General features: G+C 37.4%; 1 non-coding gene and 1 pseudogene across 1 annotated transcript; one reads left to right on the plus strand and one right to left on the minus strand.

The window, feature by feature from the left end:
- Window positions 1–4,458: 4,458 nt before the first annotated feature.
- Window positions 4,459–4,565, minus strand: LOC113000585 (small nucleolar RNA R71). Its single transcript, XR_003265918.1, has one exon. It is a non-coding gene; the product is annotated as a small nucleolar RNA R71 (small nucleolar RNA).
- A 7,930-nt stretch (window positions 4,566–12,495) lies between these two features.
- Window positions 12,496–13,575, plus strand: LOC106797344 (receptor-like protein kinase FERONIA; annotated as a pseudogene).
- The last annotated feature ends 577 nt before the right edge of the window (window positions 13,576–14,152 follow it).

Consider the following 14,152-nt stretch of genomic DNA (forward strand, 5'->3'; position numbering starts at 1 on the left):
CAATATGCAATTATTCGGCCAAGCATGAATCTTCTGATACTCCATACCCATCGAACACGGTATCTTCTTTGCCTGATAGTAACTTTTAGGCAATGTGTTTTCCTCTGGAAGCATATCATGCACTACTTGAAGCAGTGAACTAAAAATTTTGTCACTCCACCTATATATGGCTTTCACATTAACCATACCTAACACCACTAACAATAGCATCAATGAATTCTTGCACCCTGGATACAAAGGTTTCTTTGAATCAGTTTGCAATGTATCAAACATAGGGGCATGTGCTTGCTGAAAAGACTCTTGTCCAAGGTCATGAATCATATCCTTCAAGCGATCTCCCATTTCTACATCAAATGGTTCAGATTAGGACCCCCTCTGCATGTCTGTCAATTTACCATGTCATATCCACATCATATAATTCTTCTTAATTCCATCACACAACAAATGCTCCCGTATGTCATCGACTTTTTGCCGTCTCCCGTTTAAACAATTTATGCATGGACAAAAAAATTGACCATTTTCATCTGGTCGAATTCTTTTTTTAGCAAATTGTAGGAACTGTTCCACGCCTTCCTCATACACAGCGCTTAAGAAACTTTCATTCATCCAACTTCGATCCATCTAAATAATAACTTGGTGATACTCTGAAACTCATTCAATGCATGAAATCTCACTTTTTCATTTAAGGTGTGACCCTATCCCATTCAGGAAGACATTTTTTTATGGTAGATTCATACGTCAAGGTTAATCTTATTTTGTTAAATTTGATGAAATTCCGGCAGCATTTCGCATTGGTCTCCAAGTACACGACATGAAATCGGTGACATTAATTCCCCGATAATCAAGTATGCACTCAGAGAACAACTTGAAATGCATTGTACCAAAATTCCATCAAATCAAACAAAATAATGTTAACCTTAACGCATGAATCTACCATAAAAATGAGTCTCCCCAAACTGTCCAAACGGACAATTCAAGATTGAATACAATGATTAAAGCAAACTGTCTGCAAGAATCATTGTATTCAAGATTGAATCATTATGAACAAAAGTTGTATCTAAATCAAAGTACATTAATGACATACAACAACATACAAAAACAATCATAACAAAATTAAGCATCAAAAGTTTATGAAAAAATTTTGTACCTATGATGATGATTAGTATAGTGTCTAAGAACGAATGTCGTGATCACGATGCAAACAACTAGATAAATAGTGCCTACAATTTAAATATTTCAATGCTAAGTGACATATAACACAAACTTTAATATATCAAGTAAAATTACATCATATATATAAAACTATGACTTTTGAAATAGTCCTAATGTAACACCAAGAGCAGCAGAGAAAGCCAAGTGCTTTGTTTCAGCTCCTTTGAAAAATAAGTAAGAAAATCATCATGTAACACCAATGGATTTAAGTAATGTATTTATGAGCAACTTGCTTAAGGTAATGTATTTCTCATAATTTTCAGTCCTTAAGGTTTTGGGGTTAAGATATACTAGTAGCTTTAAGTTGTTATTATCATACATTTAGACTATCAATTTTTCTAAGATGATGCAATTTTGATACATTAGTAGTATAGTAGTATTATAACTAGAAAAATATTGATAACCACGTGCACGACATTGATTCTCACATAAATTGATATATACTTTTTTTTTATCAAATTGGACAACATTGAAGGTAGAAGCATCAAGCCCTAAATCAAATGCTCTTGCAAATCCACTAAGGTATAATTTTTATACGTATATATTGTGGTCCAACAGTCATACGATCAGCTTCAAGAGACCAAATTGGGGAATCTGTCTAGGTTTTTATCTTTTGGCAGAATGTGTTAATCACTTGACAAAACTAGAGAAAAGACGTGTGTCCCTGTCATTAACTTTAGCTATCATCCAGTATGATGCTATTTTGGGGGCCTTTTTAGGGAAAACGCCCAGGGTTAGGTCCACTTTGAGGGGTTTCATTAGGGGGTGGTTGGCCATGGTTATTACTTTTGGTTTAACAAACCTTGTAGATCATTGATGTGTCATTATTTTCTCCTATTTCTTAACCTTTTGCCACCATTTTAACTACTGGTTAGCCTTAATTGTCAAATTAATTATGCAGTTTTATCATTTGGGCCTACTTGACTAATTTTGTGTTTTAATTTAATTTCAGGAGAATTATAAGCAATTGGACTTGAATCCGGAATTGGGCTTGGACTTGAAGAGAGCAGACAATTTTATTTTATCAAATCTTATCTTATCCAGATTTTATTTCATCTAGATTTTATTTCGTCCAGATTTTATTTCATCCAATATTATCTTATCTTGTCCAGATTTTATTTTATTTTGTTTATGGGCTTGGACTTAAAATAGATTTGTAAGCTTCGGGGCTGAGGACCAATATAACAGCACCAGGGTTTTAGTTTAGGAGTTTTTTTGGAAGGGAGAATAATTCTGGGGTTTTAGAATTCCAGTTTTTACTGTTCATGCACACTGTTCACGTAGAATAAAATTCGTTTTCTGCAATTTCGTTTCTGCTTCAATCTACAATTTCATTTTCTACTGATTAATGGAAGGCTAAGTCTCCAGTGTTGTTTTCTCTTGAGGATCAAGCATAGCTCTCTTTGAGGTTTTGTTATTACTATTGAATTCAGATCAGTTTTTCCTCTTCACCAATTACTCTGTATTTGTTGCTATTAATCCATGCATGCTTAGTGCTTGATTAATTGTCTTTGCGCTTAATTTACGTTCATGCTTAATGATCAGTTTCATTCATGATTAATTGGTATATGTGTTGCTTAATCACATAATGACACCCTTATGTTAATTTTCACTTAGTAATTTAATTTAGGGTTGGATTAAGTGGTTGAACTGATTAAGGATAAATTCTCGTAACCTAGGATAAGAGACTTGCTTGTGAATCAAGGCGAAACAACATGTTTTAATTCTATTATTTTCTAATTCAAATTTGCTTGCTATTTAATTTACAAAAACAAACGACCACACAATTCGTTACTGTTTTATTACTATCTGTTATGAACGTTTGGTTGACCATTGCTCGTTGGGAGACGACCTAGGATCACTTCCTAGATACTGCATTTTTAATGTTTATTTAATTCGGGTACGACCTCGATCAAATTTGGCGCCGTTGCCGGGGAGCAGTGGGCCAAAGGTTTATAATAGTGTTTAGTTGTTTTGAGTCTAGCTCTGTTGTTTAGTGTGCGAGTGTGTGTTGTTTTGTTTTGTGTAGTGTTCTGTTTCGCATTTCAGTCGCATCCCCTGTTTAGCCCTTCCCTGTTTCAGTTGCTCACAAAATTGCAACTGATTTTGTGTAATGCTGATTTTTTTTGTGTAATGTTGTGAACAATGCTTAGCAACTGAACTAGCTACTGATTTTGCAATTTAATTAGCAATTTTTGTTTTGATAGTTAGAGTTGTTATTTTTGGCTGATTTTTTGTGTGGTAGTTTCTTTTGATCCTTATTTTGTGTGAAAAATACCAGGAGCACTTGGTGTGGTTGAATTTGAGAGAGACAAAAAAAATTTGGGGACTTGTGTTTAGCAAAACTTAAAACGGCCATAACTTTTGCTCCGGGTATCAGAATGACTATTATTATATATGCATTTGGGGTAGAAGAAAATTTCCCAAGCCGTGGCAATCGACCAGAGGTCTATTGCCGTTTTAAACTTGAAAAATAAGTCGTTTACTAAGTTTTTTTGTTTTTTTAGTATTATTGTCTTATTTTTCTAAACTTTGCTTAGGTAGTTTTCATAGTTAGACTTTGAATTGTTGTTTGAAATTTTTTCGTGCTATCTTTTCATAATTTTAGGGTGTTCCTCACAAAATTTTAGCTCATTTGGATATCGTTTGAGTATAGTTGTAGTTTTACCCCCTTGTTAGGTGCTTGTTAAGAAACACATTATTTGCTGCATATAGTGCATGACTAGGGGCAACCCAGGTGATTTACAAACCTTTGATCCTGAAATAGATAGAACATTTCATAGATTAGTTAGGCATAGTGTGCATCCTGATCATTCTATGCATTTTGAGCATTGTGAGCATTCAACTACTAATTTTCATACTGAGAACATGACTCAACCTCCACCTCGTGAGAGCACTCTTAGGGAGATGGCTGCACCTAATTTCACTTATGAAAGCTTGTGCATTCAATATCCTGATGAGGGTGTTCCATATGTTCTCAAGACTGGACTAATACAATTGCTGCCCAAGTTTCATGGTCTTGCAGGTGAAGATCCTCATAAGCATCTTAAGGAGTTCCATATTTTTTGTTACACCATGAAGCCCCCTGATGTCCAAGAAGATCATATCTTTCTAAAGGCTTTTCCTCATTCTTTGGAGGGAGTGGCAAAAGATTGGCTATACTACCTTGCTCCCAGGTCCATTTTCAGCTGGGATGACCTTAAGAGGGTGTTCTTGGAGAAATTCTTCCCTGCATCTAGGACCACTGCCATCAGAAAAGACATTTCAGGCATCAGGCAACTTAGTGGAGAGAACTTGTATGAGTACTGGGAAAGATTCAAGAAATTGTGTGCAAGTTGTCCTCACCACCAGATTTCTGAGCAACTCCTTCTTCAATATTTCTATGAGGGACTTAGCAACATGGAAAGGAGTATGATTGATGCTGCCAGTGGTGGAGCTCTTGATGATATGACCCCTGCTGAGGCTAGGAATTTGATTGAGAAGATGGCTTCCAACTCCCAACAATTCAGTGCAAGAAATGATGCTATTGTCCTTAGAGGAGTCCATGAGGTGGCCACAGATTCATCTTCATCTGCTGAAAATAAAAAGCTTGAGGGAAAACTTGATGCCTTGGTTAACCTAGTAACTCAGCTTGCCATGAATCAGAAATCTGCACCTGTTGCAAGAGTCTGTGGTCTATGTTCTTCTGTAGATCACCATACAGATCTTTGTCCTTCTTTGCAGCAATCTGGAGTCAATGAGCAACCTGAAGCTTATGCTGCAAACATTTATAATAAACCCCCTCAGCAGCAAAACCAACAACAGCAGAATAATTATGATTTTTAAAGCAACAGATACAATCCAGGTTGGAGAAATCATTCAAATATGAGATGGGCAAGTCCTTCACAACAACAACAGCTTGTCCCTCCTTTCCAAAATGTTGTTGGTCCAAGCAAGCCATATGTTCCTCCTCCAATGCAACAACAACAGCAGCAGTCACAACAAAGACAACAAGCAACTGAGGCTCCTCCTCAACCATCCTTACAAGAGTTAGTGAGGCAAATGACCATCTAGAATATGCAATTTCAGCAAGAGACAAGAGCCTCCATTCAGAGTCTGACAAATCAGATGAGGCAGATGGCTACTCAGTTGAACCAAGCTCAGTCCCAAAATTCTGACAAATTGCCTTCACAAACTGTGCAGAATCCGAAAAATGCGAGTTCCATCACCTTGAGGTCTGGCAAACAATTTGAAGTGCCTCCACCAGTAGCAGCACATGCACCTGAACCTGTCAAGCTTCATTCTACACCTGAAAAAGAGGATGAGATAGTTGCACAAAAGAGAAAGCTTCCTAACAAAAATTTTCATGCAAGTGGACATTCTTCTAGTAATTCTGACTTACCGCAGCCTCATATCCCTCTTCCATTCCCACCTAGAGCAATTCCAAACAAAAAAGCTGGAAGAAGCGGAAAAGGAGATCTTGGAGACCTTTAGGAAAGTAGAGGTAAACATACCTCTGCTAGATTCCATCAAGCAGATTCCAAGATAAAGGAGTTGTGCACCCACAAAAGGAAGCTCAAAGGCAATGAAAGGATTAGCATGGGCAGAAATGTGTCAGCATTGATAGGTAAATATGTTCCTTACATTCCTGGGAAATGTAAGGACCCAGGTTCTTTCTGTATACCTTGCATTATTGGGAACAGTAAATTTGAGAATGTCATGCTAGATCTAGGAGCATCAGTTAGTGTCATGCCTCTGTCCATTTTCAATTCTTTATCTCTTGGACCTTTGCAATCTACAGATGTGGTGATTCATTTGGCAAATAGAAGTGTTGCTTACCCCACAGGTTTCATAGAGGATGTGCTGGTTTGGGTTGGTGAACTTATTTTTCCTTTTGATTTTTATGTTCTTAATATGGAAGAGGGATTTTCCCATGGTTCAGTTCCAATTATTTTAGGCAGACCATTTATGAAAACAGCCCGAACCAAGATAGATGTTTATGTTGGCACATTGTCTATGGAATTTGGTGATATTGTTGTTCATTTTAACATTCTTGATGCCATGAAACATCCATCTGAGGATTATTTTGTTTTTTGTGCTGAGATAATTGATCAGATTGTTGATGATTATATGTTTGATTTTGATTCTGTTCTTCATGGTAAGAAACATCCCTTTTTATCTGATCTGCATACTTGTCATTCCTTATGCATTGAATCTAAATCTGAGTTTGAATTTGATTTTGTATCTGATTTTTATGCTGAGAATGAATCTTAATTTGAGTCTGGTTCTGATTTTCTGGGTGTTGTACCTCTTGATGTTGATTTTTTAGAGTCAGAATGCACTAACCATGTTGCAGGAAGTACATATACTTCTGACTTGCTTTATGAGGTACAGGCTGAGGAACCTTCTTCTTCTCCTACCCTGGTTCCTCCCACTGTCCAGCCACCACCCACACCAGAGTTGAAGCCCTTACCAGCAACCCTCAAATAGGCTTACTTGGAGGACAAGGAAAAATTTCCAGTGATCATCTCTGCCTCCCTTGTTGCTGAGCAAGAGGAGAAGTTGTTGCTAGTTCTCAAGAAGCACCAGAAAGCCATTGGATGGACTTTAGTAGACATTCCTGGTATTAGCCCATCTACCTGCATGCATAGGATACTCTTAGAGGATCGAGCTAAGCCAGTGAGGCAGCCACAACGGCGACTCAACCCCGTCATTCTAGATGTGGTGAAAAAGGAGGTGACCAAGCTCTTACAAGTTGGAATCATCTACCCCATTTCTGACAGCCAGTGGGTGAGTGCAGTCCAAGTGGTTCCTAAGAAGACAGGCCTCACAGTAATTAAGAATGAAAGGGATTAGCTTATCCCCACAAGAGTGCAGAACAGCTGACGAGTCTGCATTGATTATAGGAGGCTAAACCAGGTAACCAGAAAAGATCATTTTCCCTTGCCATTCATTGATCAAATGCTTGAGCGCTTGGCAGGTAAGTCTCATTACTATTTTCTTGATGGTTTTTCTGGTTATTTACAAATTCATATTGCTCCTGAGGATCAAGAAAAGACCATATTCACCTGTCCCTTTGGCACTTTTACCTATAGGAGGATGCCCTTTGGCCTATGCAACGCCCCTGGCACCTTCCAGCGGTGTATGCTTAGCATTTTCAGTGACTTTTTAGAGAGTTGCATAGAGGTGTTTATGGATGATTTTACTGTCTATGGATCCTCTTTTGATACATGTTTAGATAGTCTGGATAGAGTTCTTAGTAGATGTATTGAAACTAACCTTGTGCTGAATTTTGAAAAATGTCACTTCATGGTAGAACAAGGTATAGTTTTAGGGCATATCATTTCCAATAGGGGCATAGAGGTAGACCTTGCAAAAATAGATGTTATTTCAGCAATGCCTTACCCCTCTTGCGTGCGAGATATTCGTTCTTTTCCAAGTCATGCAGGGTTTTATAGGCGCTTTATCAAGGATTTTAGCAAAGTGGCCCTTCCACTATCCAATCTGCTGCAAAAGGAGATGGAGTTGATGACCGATGCAAAGAGGCTTTTGATTGCCTCAAGCGTGCGGTGACTACCACCCCTATCATTTAGACACCTGATTGGACAGTCCCATTTGAGCTAATGTGTGATGCATCCAATTACGCATTGGGGGCTGTCCTTGCTCAAAAAGATTAATAAGCTGCCTCGGGTGATCTACTACGCTTCCAGAACTTTGGATGATGCTCAAGCAAATTACATTACCACAGAGAATGAGCAAGCAATAGTTTTTGGTCTTGATAAATTTCGTTCATATTTACTTGGTACTCGTGATATTGTTTATACTGACCATGCAGCTCTAAAGTACCTGTTGAAGAAGGCTGAAACAAAGCCTAGATTGATCAGGTGGATGCTTTGGCTCCAAGAGTTTGATTTGGAGATCCGTGATCGGAGCGGTGCACACATAACGTCGTGGCTGAGCATCTGAGTAGGATTAAGCGTGTGTCTGAGGACTCACCCATTCGGGATGATTTTCCGAATAACCACTTGTACATTCTATATAGTATTTCTGATTCCTTCCCCACTCCCTGGTTTGCTAATATTGTGAATTATTGGGTTGCTTCCGTTTTTCCTCCCTTAGCATCTAAAGCTCAAAATGATAAAATCAAGAGCGATGCTAAGCATTATATTTGGGATGACCCCTATTTGTGGAAGCTGTGTAGTGACCAGGTTATTAGGAGATGCATTCCAGAGCATGAGATTGACCCAGTCCTGCAATTCTGTCATTCTTTTGCACCAGGTGGCCATCCTGGCATACAGAGGACAGCTCGCAAGGTGTTTGACTGCGGTTTCTATTGGCCCACCATCTTCAAGGATGCGTGGAGAATCTGTAGCACTTGTGAGCCTTGTCAGAGAGCAAGTGGCTCACTTTCATGGAGATAGCAAATGCCTCAACAACCCATGTTATTCTGTGAGGTGTTTAATGTCTAGGATATAGATTTTATGGGGCCTTTCCCTGTCTCTTTTGGTTTTGTTTATATTCTCCTTGTTGTTGATTATATTTCAAAATGGGTGGAAGCCAAACCCACCAGAACTAACGATGTTAAGGTTGTTATGGATTTTGTTAGATCTAATCTGTTTTGCAGGTTTGGAGTCCCTAGAGCCATCGTTAGTGATCAAGGCACCCATTTTTGTAACAGATCCATGTATGCCTTGCTCAAAAAGTATGGGGTCGTGCATAGAATTTCCACACCTTACCACCCCCAAACTAATGGGCAGGCTGAGATTTCAAACAGGGAGATAAAAAGGATCTTGGAGAAGATTGTGCAGCCGAACAGAAAGAATTGGAGCACCAGGCTGGATGATGCTCTTTGGGCGCATAGGACTGCCTACAAAGCACCCATAGGAATGTTGCCTTATTGGGTTGTCTTTGGCAAGGCATGCCATCTTCCTGTAGAGATAGAGCACAAAGCCTACTGGGTTGTAAAGACCTGCAACTTCTCTATTGATCAGGCTGGAGAGGAAAGGAAGTTACAACTAAGTGAGCTAGATGAGATCCGTTTAGAAGCCTATGAGAATTCCAAATTCTACAAGGAGAAGACCAAGAAGTTCCATGACAGCTTGATAGCTAAGAAGGACTTCGTGGTTGGACAAAAAGTTTTATTGTATAACTCTAAGCTCGGACTCATGAGTGGTAAGTTGAGGTCAAAGTGGATTGGTCCTTTTGTGGTGACTAATGTTTTTCCTTATGGTACAGTTGAGATCAAAAGTGAATCCACAGATAAGAGCTTCAAGGTCAATGGACACCGGCTGAAACCATTCCTCACAAATCCCTCCTTAGTGGATGTAGTAGTGGAGGAGACCTCCTTACTTCACCCTACTTCTCTTCCGCCATGACTTAGGGAGTTTTTTTTTCTGTCTCCTTCTTTACTTTTATTGCACTTGTCCAATTTTATTGATTGTTTTGATTGCTCTTGATCTTGTGATTGTGCTACATTGAGGACAATGTGTTGTTTAAGTGTGGGGGGGGGGGGAGATTGTTCTTAAATTTTGTTGATTTTGTTGGGTATTCTAGATTAATTTTGTTGGGTTTTCTAGTTTAATATTTTTAGGCTTTCTAGGTTAATTTTTTCATTTTGGTTTTATGTTTTATGTACAACATTGCATGTTTCTCTTTGAATTATAGGTTATGTACAGGTAATGGGTAATTGTTTTTGAAATAGGAGTTTCTTGGCATTTTGTGAATTGAAATCCTTGTTTTTCTCTGCATGTCAAGTTAGTTTTGAAAGTTCAAATTGGAAGTGATAGATTTACCCTTGGTGAGAATTTGAGCCATCATCATCTATTTTATTCGGTGTGTTTTGCCCCATTGATTACTTGCACAATAGCCTTGGCTTGACTCTTGTTGATACTTCTTGCTTCACATGCATGTTGGGAGATGATTTAGGCATTTTGTTCTTATAAGCCTCTAGCCAAATGAGCCTACCTTGAATTAATTCCTTTGATAGCTCCTTTCAGCCTATGTTTCTCGTTCTTTGTTTCGAAGCTCATTACAAGCCTTAAGTGAAAAACCATGATCTCACCCTACCCTTAAGGAATTTTGGAGCTTTGGAATTGTTTTGGGAATAAGTGTGGGGGGGGGGGGGGGTATGTTTCATTGGATGATATGTTTTTGTTGGCCATGCTTGATGATGTATTTTGGTCATGCTTGATGTATATACATATATTGCCTAATTGTTGCTTTATTTTTCAATTGCTTTCAATTGCTACTGTTCACGTTAAAAAAAAACAAAAAAAAGAAAAAAAAATAGAAAAAGAATGAAGTTGAATACATGAGGCCTTGGTTTGAAGACTTGGATTGGTTTGAGGACTTGGTTGATTTTGTTTTGGGTTTACTTTTTAAGCTTAATTTGTAATTTTGGTTTTGGGGTTTACTACTCTTTCTTAGTTCCCACTTATTCCCCATTGCTCCTCTATTCCTTTGGGTTTTAGCTACTTATCCCATACTTTCCTCTACCTTATCCTTAGCCCCCATTACAACCTTAAAAGACCTTTTGATCCTCATGTGCATGTGTTTGTGGTGTGGTTGTCAATTTTAGAGTCTTTCCAAGTCTATGTGGTGTTTGTTTTCATGGGTGCTTTGAGAGTAAACAGTAGCCTAGACACTTGAGAGATAGAGTGCATATCTTATGAGGCTTTATCACTTTTCATTCTTGAGCTGATTGACTATCTTGCCATGTTTGAGATGCTTGGATGATTTTCATGACTGTCTTGATTCTTTAACTCTCTACGTGTTAGATGTTGCCCATTCCTTTCATTCCTTGAGATTCATTAAGAAATATGTAATTATTTTTGTGTTTGTTTGTTTCTCTTTAATGTCTCTGGATTTGTTCCTTGCTTTGCTTTTTGATTTTGCCTAGGAGTGCAAAAGGCTAAGTGTGGGGGGATTTGATGTGTCATTATTTTCTCTTATTTCTTAACCCTTTTGCCACCATTTTAACTACTGATTAGCCTTAACTGTCAAATTAATTATGCATTTTTATCATTTGGGCCTACTTGACTAATTTTGTGTTTTTAATTTAATTTTAGGAGAATTATAAGCAATTGGGCTTGAATTCGGAACTGGGCTTGGACTTGAAGAGAGCAAACAATTTTATTTTATCAAATCTTATCTTATCCAGATTTTATTTCATCTAGATTTTATTTCGTCCAAATTTTATTTCATCCAATCTTATCTTATCTTGTCCAAATTTTATTTTATTTCGTTTATGGGCTTGGACTTAAAATAGATTTGTAAGCTTTGGGGCTGAGGACCTATATAACAGCACCAAGGTTTTAGTTTAGGAATTTTTTCGGAAGGGAGAATAATTCTGGGGTTTTAGAATTCCAGTTTTTACTGTTCACGTGCACTGTTCACATAGAATAAAATTTGTTTACTGCAATTTCATTTATGCTTCAATCTACAATTTCATTTTCTACTGATTAATGGAAGGTTAAGTCTCCAGCATTGTTTTCTCTTGAGGGTTAAGCACAACTCTCTTTGAGGTTTTGTTATTACTATTGAATTCTGATCAGTTTTTCCTCTTCATCAATTACTCTGTATTTGTTGCTATTAATCAATGCATGCTTAGTGCTTGATTAATTGTCCCTGTGCTTAATTTATGTTCATGTTTAATGATCAGTTTCGTTCATGATTAATTGGTGTATATGTTGCTTAATCACATAATGACAACCTTATGTTAATTTTCGCTTAGTAATTTAATTTAGGGTTGGATTAAGTGGTTGAACTGATTAAGGATAAATTCTCGTAACCAAGGATAAGAGACTTGCTTGTGAATCAAGGGGAAACAACATGTTTTAATTCTGTTATTTTCTAATTCAAATTTGCTTGCTGTTTAATTTACAAAAACAAACAACCCCCCAATTCGTTACTGTTTTATTACTATCTGTTATGAACGTTTGGTTGACCATTGCTCGTTGGGAGATGACCTAGGATCACTTCCTAGATACTGCATTTTTAATGTTTATTTGATTCGGGTACAGCCTCGATCAATCATTATAGACAGCTATCTTGGATTATATATATGCTGATATCACTATCCTGGATTATAGACAGGTATCATGGACTTAGAGTAGCTAGATCATCTTGGACTTGGACTTCTTTTTATTTGTTACCTAATTATAGACAGTTATGACTAGCCTACTCTCTTGGTACACAATACAAGTTGTTACCAAAAGAAAAAGAAAAATGGTTGTTGGGGAGTATAATTGTTTTCCACTGGTAGTCATTATATGCCCATTGAGTACCAATACTAAAAGCAAAGTAATGACATTGGGTTTATACTTTTTACAGAGGGCTGGAGTGCAGTTTGCTCAAAGGGATCAAGTGGTCCAACCAAATAATCCTATTTCACAACCTAGTAGAACTACTAATGTACCAAACAGGGAGCAGGCCTCACCTAGACATGAAGCAAATGCTCAGCTAGTAGAGTCCCGGACTGTCCCTAAGTTTCTGTTATTGATTCAGAATGTGAAATTGGATCTCTCTATACATACAGAGATCAACAGAAAACTAACTACAACAGTTAATCAATCATGGTTAACGAACAACTTTGATCCAAAGAGACAAATTCACCTTAGAGCATTTGGTATGAAATTATGTAAAGGTTGTCTTCAACATGATGATGGTTTTGATTATACAATCATAGTAAATCGATTTAATGTTAAAGACAGTCAAGCATGGGAAGAGTTCAAGAACGAAATAGAGTTGCTCTGTCAGCTTCATCACCCTAATTGTGTCTCATAGGATTCTGCAACCACAAACTTGCAGATTTTGGCATTAGCATACAGGGACCACATTTTATGTCAAAGCCAAAACCAATTAAAGTAGATTTTGTTGTGGGTAATGTTTTATTTTATGAGCTTACTAATACAATGAATTTTTGTCATATAAACTAAGCTAATACTTTAACTTATAGGTACTTTTGGCTACCTGGCTATGGAGTATGCCCTGTACGATACTATCACAGATAAAACTAATGTTTACTCGTTTGGTAAGGTTCTACTAGAAGTTGTGTGTGGAGGGAAATAGGTAAAAATGGTGGCAGAAATAGAATTTATGGAGAAGCCTGTTGAGGAGAAAATTGATTTGAATATCAAAGGAAAGATTGCACCAGAGTGTTGGCAAGTCTTTATAGATATCACGCATAGATGCCTGAAATAAGAACCAGACAAGTTGCCAACAATGGGTGAAGTAGAGGTGGAGCTTGAGCATGCTCTATGGTTGCAGGAACAAGCAGATATCATAAACACCAATGGTGATTATACCTTATTTTCCACCACCATTATTGGCATGGGAGTAGAATTGGAATCTAACATGGAAGAGATTGATACTAGAGAAGGTTGAAGTATGAACCAAATGGGTGACCAACAATTGCGAAAGTGGAGGTGGAGCTTGAGCATTCTTTGCTGTTGAGGAACAAGCAGATATCATAAAAACCTAAGGTTATAATACTTGTTATCAAATACCAATACTAACTTAAGAAGACATGTTTCTTAGGTAATTTGGTGAGTTAGTCAAACAAAACAATCACTGTGTACCTTATGAGTAGCTAAGTTTAATTGAGATATCTCTAGCTTTTGTAGTGATCATTGCTTTTAGCATTTCGATTGTATCTAGAGTTGTCATTGTAATTAACTTGAACTAGTATAAATAAGAAAGCAGTGAAAGAATTCTTGCTTGAGCTTTTTACCTTTATAATGTTCCTCTTGATGTGTTTTTTCTGAATTCCATAACATCGCAAGAACGAAAGATCCTGATATAGAAGGCAACCATATAGAACAAAGCTATTGTCTTCAATTGTCTATGTCTAATCATAGAAAAATAAATAACAACTTTTAACAAAAAGAGAAAGCTTTGGGACATTATACAAATCATATTAATACTTAATGGTGCAAGTGATTGTTTAGTGGTTCAGCTTGTC

Source organism: Glycine max, chromosome 19, assembly GCF_000004515.6.
Source record: "Glycine max cultivar Williams 82 chromosome 19, Glycine_max_v4.0, whole genome shotgun sequence".
NCBI classification, from domain to species: Eukaryota; Viridiplantae; Streptophyta; class Magnoliopsida; order Fabales; family Fabaceae; genus Glycine; species Glycine max.